The following is a 7,512-nucleotide window of genomic DNA, read 5'->3' as shown; positions in this document are numbered from 1 at the left end:
ACGAAAGGTAAGAAATATTACCCAAAACGCACGGAGTATATAATCTAGTATTGAAAAACTATATTAATTGGGTTCTATGCTATTATTGAATTTTTCGTGAATTACAGGGGAAATTACTTAGGTTATTGACACCCATCCTTTCTACAAATTATGAACGAAATTAATCCTATTGAATGAAGTTTCATTGAAATCCCACTTGGGACACTTCCCTTGTAAAGAGCAAGCAGTTCGTCGGCTTTTTTTATATAAACAGGTAGACATAAATCATAATAATTGCGGGGCGGTATAATAGTTAGTAGGTAACACGTATGCCCGTCCTATTTGCAATGGAAATGTAATCAAAAGTCCACCCGTTATCTTTATTACCACCTCGTTAGCGGAAGGAGCTGTCGGCTCCCCTGAAGAAGCAAGCGGCCCTTTTTATAAATACTTAAATACTTTGCACCGCCATCACAGTATCTTTTATTAGCTCATTTAACACATCGTAAATACGTGTTTTTACAACTACAATTATTGTTATAAATCCGGGCGCACACAAACACGTGCTGTTTGCTTTACAACACCAAACCTATCCGTGTATTTACATATGTACGTGTACAGATATGATCGTATGTTATTTTATTAACATGACAACGGACTTCGTTTCTTTGTTTGGAATAACTTATACTCTGTTCACTTTCAAGGTAAATCAAACCAAAGCAAACGTAAATGTGTGATCATCGAATACATGGACAACGCCAACGCGATTCTTATTAGTCAATCCAAAGGGGGTTATTGTGAGCACAGACTGAAATAACTATTTTCATCAAAGTTGTTCTTGGATTCTCTTACCGTAGGGCTGTAATCTTTTAAGCATATTCGTCAAATCAGTGAGGGGATGCTACTGAACCAAGCAAATATGGTGACGAGATATGTGATAAAATCAAAACATCCCGAGTAGAATTTAAAGGGGACATGCCCCATGTAGAGTGAGGGGCCTCATGTGGCTATTGAGGAGCATGCTGATATAGGGATTTCCCCATAGATCCCTCATGAAATTCCCACCAGTGATACTAAAATGAGGATTACCTTAAGGGTTCTACATATGGGTCTTAACGGGTAAACCTAATATATGTATAAACTTACAATTAAATCTATCTTCATCCCTCGAGTATATTATATATCGGAGAGATTTTGATTTGTCTACAATTAAATCTACCTTGTGGGGGCTCCATGAGGCAAATCCATTTGAAAATACTCTCGGTAAAATGAAAAAATAATCCCCTAGCCCAATTGTCGTCGTTTCAATGAAATCTTTTACATTTACAACGAACCAACAAGTGCACTTCCTGATATTGTTATTATAAGACAACTGAAACCAGATGCATCAGGTCGAATAACAGTAAAACGATCGCTTAAAGTATTATTGACTACAAAACATAATAACACAATCTTACTTAAGAGCAAATAAATTTTACAAGTTAGTGACATATGTATATCATCAACATAAGGTCGTCAGTCCTAAGACTGGTTGGATACGCACCTCCACTAAGCTAATCTTCGCATTTCCCTAAAACTAGAACAATCCACATTCTTAACTATTTGCGAACAGTAATTTAATCTGGATCTACCTCTACCCTTCCTAACTTCCGTTTCTGCCTCTAATAGGTCTCTGACTAGCCCTTCATACCTGAGAAGGTGTCCTACTGACCTATCTCGCCTATTTCTTATTGACTTCCATAGAGTCCTCTGTTCTGCTATTCTTTCTAACCTTTTCTATTCACGGTATCCTCATCATTTGCCGATATATGTATATATTGTATTTTTTTCATTAATAATAAGTTCATTTTTCCAAAAATTTTTAATGGGATAGCAATAATTTTTCGCTGCGGGAGGCACATGCGGCATTCCTGATGATGCGCAAATGCGGTAAGGCGTTATATGCCCCTGCGTTGCCCTAGGGGGCAACCTCATGGAGCCACAAGAGCTAGTGTGGCTACCCACTTAGGGACCCTACTTGCACCCCCTTCAAAATTCTAGTCGGGATGTCTCTTGTAAGAGGATGTCGTAGCTACCTTTTCCTTTTTCCTGATTTCAAGTGCAACATAACCTCCTCGTAGGTTCCACCACCACGCTGAGGATGATAAAATTTTATATTCTTTAATTGATGTCTTTTATTTTAAATAATATCTCAGACACGTAAAGAAAACATCAAAAAGTAATTTCAAGATTCGTCAATCTGAAACGATAACGAGTCAATTTGTAGTAAGTTAATAAAGCCCTTGAATTGGAGTCAAATCACCTGCAAGAATATTGGCTTTTGATGATCAAAGACAAGTCGATACAGCTAGTCAACGGCAGCAATATCGTTCTACGCTTTTGATGCTAATAGCATCCGTTTCCCCTCCGAGTGCGTGCCATGCCGGGATGTTACATTTTTCTAAAATTTGGTTAATTTATAGTCCCCCTTCATAACGTATTCTGATAGCACTTCACTCGGTTCCATTTAGCTCCCTGTCGTAGGTCCGTGGCGGCCACGAAGCGTCGAGACGCTGATCGTTCTTCCTTCCTCCTGTGTGAATTTCGATTTTGATTCCCTTTTCAGTCTCCTTTTCCTCTCGATAGGCCCGAGGGGATATTCGGGGTGTAATTTTGGGGTTGCACATCCTCATCGTGAAAAGCATTTCTATACCTACGTACGTGTTAGTAATAGATAATCCAATTAAATAAAATATAAACGTAGATATAATTATGTTTTTATAGTTTGATATAATGAAACAGAACATATAAAATCTATCTCTGTCTCTATCTGTCCTAGGCGAACGACTCTATTATATATATTATAGTCAAAGGTCAATATGGAGTCCCTTCCCGAAATGAGTGGTCAAATCACAATTTATTAAAATTGAGTTTCAACGTTTGCCTAACCAAATTAGTGTCTCCTAGGTTTGATGAAAATTCTTTAGTCAAAGGCCGAAAAACGTCGTTTATTTGGGCTTTGACTAAGACTTTTGTCAGACCTGAGAATTAACCAGCCAAACCTAGGAGTGTCGAAGCTTCTAGGTTTGACTATAATATATATACAGTAGAAGTTGGTTGTCACATAGGTTTACTTCAAAACGATATAACCTACAATATTCTCGGGGGCACCAGCATATATCTACTTACTATAGGTGCTGATAGTGAATTGCTAACTTCAGCCATTACTTTTTGGATTAGTCCGTACCATAGACATAGACTATGAACTGAACAGTACCATCATGAAATTGACCACTCTCTAGAAAGAGAGAAAACCACCTTGCGGTCAATACATGTCTCTGTTTCTTTTTCTTAACCTGAATCATCCGTTCTTACAAGAGTGGAAAAGACAACTACTGGTCGCTTTGTCTCTCATACGTTTCTACCTGTATTTACTCTAGAAGCTACATAGAAAATGCGCAGTCCATTCTCAATGTCTATGGTTCTTACAATCTATATCTGTGACGTAAAAGCAATCTGTTAATTATTTTACAGTTCATATAAATTGAGCTTGATGGATAGGTGTCTTCTGCAGCCGAAATCATTCTGAAGTAATTTTAATCGGGGATCTATAACCTATTTTACACCCTATATAATCACATTAGATTGCCCGCGAGCAAAGCTTAATATTACCATTTAACTAAAGTAGTCGTTATATTAATTAATTATTATTATAACTGGTAAAAAACTGTAGATTAAATTCTTCCAGCTGCTTAACTGGCTTTTAATGAAGCAAACACAATTTTGGTGGGGAATCTTCTTCAAATGAACCTTAATTAAACCAGATAGCTATAGAAACACTGTTTATTGGGAAAGCACCCTTCAACCAAATGTAACCACTACGTTCGAACTGTAATTAATTTCAGTTGTAGACTTCGTTACAAATCGAGTCAATCAATATTACTGTTAGAACTGAATAAGGAGTAATTTTCCCTGTTTGGAGAATTTCGTTATTTAATTGCGTCCATCAAGTTAGCACTAATTAAAAATTTTAAATTCACACAAGGTAGATTAATTGTGGTAAATTTGTCGTAAAAGAAAAACTTTTGTCACATTTGTTGTTTCTTTCTATTNCTTTGGATTTATGATTAAGATCTATTAAAATTTCACCATTTTATGGCAAATCTGGGACCAGTTTCGGGTTTACCTTAGAAAAATGCATCGAAAATGGTTACTTCCTTTGTGTGCTGTTCCCTAGACAAACATTTTCAGTCTCTCCAGTCTCTCAGTCTTTCAGCGTCTCTAAAAGCGTCATTCACAGTCTTTCACAGTCTCTCAGTTATTGCCTAGGTGTTTTTATGGATCTCTCACAGTCTCTGTATGAGAGACTCGAACGATAAATGTTAATTCAGAGATTCGAGTCTCTCACAGAGAGACTAAATGAATAAAACTAAAAAATTGAGAAACTGGAGTCTCTCGTACAAAGACTGGGATCTCTGAAATATGTTGAAAATTTTAACCATGTCTATTGAGACACTACTTATTGATAGATTCGAGTCTCTCGTTCAGAGATTCGAGTCTCTTGTTTAAAAAACTGGATACGAAATGAGGATCTTTCTATGAGCGACTCGAGTCTCTCGTTCAGAGACACTAAACAGTTTTTTGACAGTCTCTCTCAGCGGCACCTGAGAGACTCATGAAAGACGGATACTCGAATCTCGCTTTCAGAGACTCTGAGAGACTGAATATTTTTATCTCGGGTTACCAAACAAGCTAAATTAGCAGTATTAAAATTTTTAAATTGAGATATATCTACTGATTAGCATATCAACACAAAGTTCAATACCGTCCCAGTCTTGGCTTTTTGACTAATTCTTCTAAACTCAATTTTTCTGTTATTATAAAGATTATTATAGATATGCCTTGGTCTTGCATATTCGGCCTTAGTTTTAGTGTTGCTCTTGTCAGTATATAGACAGTCTTGTTCTTGGTCTTGCCAGAGTGCAAGTCCAACTTTGTTCATCGGTAGATATATCTATCAAAATCTTATATTTTGTTTGTCCTATAATAAATCTGTCTACAATCCTTCCTTAACATTTTTCGCGACACTCCTAGCGGTTGCGACCCCCACCTTGAATATCACTGCGATATCACCTTGTTGTTTCCCAACCGAGGTTTAACTCATATTTTAGAGCATGGCAAGTTTAAGACAGACTAAAACTTCAGCTTGCATACAACAAAGAATTTAAGGTAAATGTCTAGATCAGTGATTCCCAACCGGTGGTTCGCGAACCCCTGGGGGTTCGCAGTGTTTGCAGAGGGGGTTCGCGAAAGTAATATTGTAATGGCGGATTTTTCAAAACGCCAATAAAATGCCTGTTTGTTAAGAAATCTATTATAAATTTCAATATTTTCATTTCTTTTTTACTTATTTGTTTTTCAAAATTACTTCATCCTCTTATTCTAGTATCATGTTCTGCTTTATATTTAAAATCATTTTAGCAGTTTTCCCTTCTGTATAATATTTTTTTTTTACAATACAATTGGAAATAAATATCAAATTAAGGCAGTTTACTGCATTTACATCATTTTAGTCTTATTAATGTTTTATTTAAATATTTCACGATTCAATTATTATGCAATATGAAAAAGTATATATTCTATCAAATTTTATTGCTTTATTTAACCTGTCATTAACGACTACATAGGGGGTTCGTCAAATTTCTTCGGACTTTTCTTTTGGTTCGCGTGGACAAAAAGGTTGGGAAACACTGGTCTAGAATATCTAATCCATTATGTGCAGGTTCCATTAATAATAGGGTTTGAGATTCGAGTCGATTTTTAACGCCACATATATCTGTCTGCGACGTTGAACATGTTGCTTGGATGATAATTTCAGAAGGGCTGTCGCCCCTGACCTCCTGCATAACCCTCGCCTGTCATCGAAAGCCGACACGGGCAAAATAACTACGGAAACGTCAAAGACTTCTATTTAGTACATATGTAGATATGTTTTGCTTCTGATAGTTTAGATACACATTGTCTTTGACTGAAAACATATACAAAAAAAAAAGCATTCCCTCTAGTGAAACACGCGGCTGCAAGAGTTACTTGTAAGTAGCTGCGGGCTGCGGTTGTTTCGTCACAACCAGGACCGGCCTTAGGCGCTCCGGGTGAGTCATACCTTTAACGCCCTTTTAGGGATATTTATTTCATTACAATTGAAAAAAATATTTATCAGAAAAAGACTNACTTTCTCAATATTTTTATGTATTTTTCCATTAGTTTTACCTTTGAATATTGTTTAAGAATGACTATATAAATATTTACATGCCTAGAAATGTATAAAAATTGGTATATTTATTAACTTTGAACCCCCATAACTTTTTATGGGGGTGAGACCGCCACGAACTTTTTATGATACAGTGGTCAGGGAGACCTACTCTTTCGATCCCCCCCCTCCATCATCTAGACCTTCCGAATTTAATGTAGTTCACAAGTTTTGCCTTTCTACACAAGTAGGTAGTTGTCCTCATCTTTCTCAACTCCTTGTCACCTTCCGACTTGGAAGACTCCCATATTTTTGCACGGTGTCACTTCTGATTAGCGGAATTCAAATTTATGTACGCGTCCTTGTACACGACGCGTCTAAATAAAAGATCCCTAAAACACGCGCTGAAACAGATCCGAAACGTCGTAAATCAAGTTGCCGAAAAAATTTATGTCCCGATAAATGTCTTTGTGTGTGTATATATATCTACGTATATAGGTATTTGGGTGCCATAACAGTTGCAGCGCGAAAACTAGCTCGCGTGTTAAAACTGTTAACATGTGTCGCGAGGATAAAACGACATTTATAAATTAGTGTTGGGCTCCTTGGTGGTCCAGCGACACGGTTCGTTAATAATTAGCAGACTAGGGCGGTGCCGTTATGGCGCCTAGTGGAAATAAAAAAAAGTAACCATCGGCCACTTTATAATAATGTCGGTTTTAAGCGTGTAACCTATATTACGCACCGTGGTAAAAATAACGACAAAAGCGAAAACGAATGACTGACAAAGTTATGAGGAGGAACGGGGCGTCAACCGAATGACTCCGTTTCTTTTATGTCCTGACCGACTACACTCTCGACGTTAATGCGAGTTTTTTAGCCGACAGAAAAAAGCTACTTAGGAAATATTATATTTAGAATTCAAGCAATTTTTGTTGTAGCTCCTTCATAATACTTTGCGTTCGTTGTACAAAAAATCCGAATATAAGGATATGTATATGGTGTTATAGGCGGATGATGAGGATATCGTGGGTAGAAAAGGCTTGAAATGAAGAGGTATTGGAAAGAATAGGAGAACAGAGGACTATATGGAAGACAATAAAAAATAGGCGGGATAGGTTGGTAGGACACCTTCTCAGGCATGAAGGTTTAGTCAGAGACATATTAGAGGCAGAAACAGGAGTTAGGAGGGGTAGAGGTAGACCTAGATTAGATTACTGTTCTAGTTTTAGGGAAATGCGAAGTTTAGCTCAGGATAGGAAAGAGTGGAGGTACGTGTCCAACCAGTCTTAGGACTGATGACC

Source organism: Agrilus planipennis, unplaced genomic scaffold (assembly GCF_000699045.2).
Source record: "Agrilus planipennis isolate EAB-ADULT unplaced genomic scaffold, Apla_2.0 scaffold14, whole genome shotgun sequence".
In the NCBI taxonomy this organism is placed as follows: Eukaryota; Metazoa; Arthropoda; class Insecta; order Coleoptera; family Buprestidae; genus Agrilus; species Agrilus planipennis.
Note: the sequence above shows the minus strand (reverse complement) of the source record.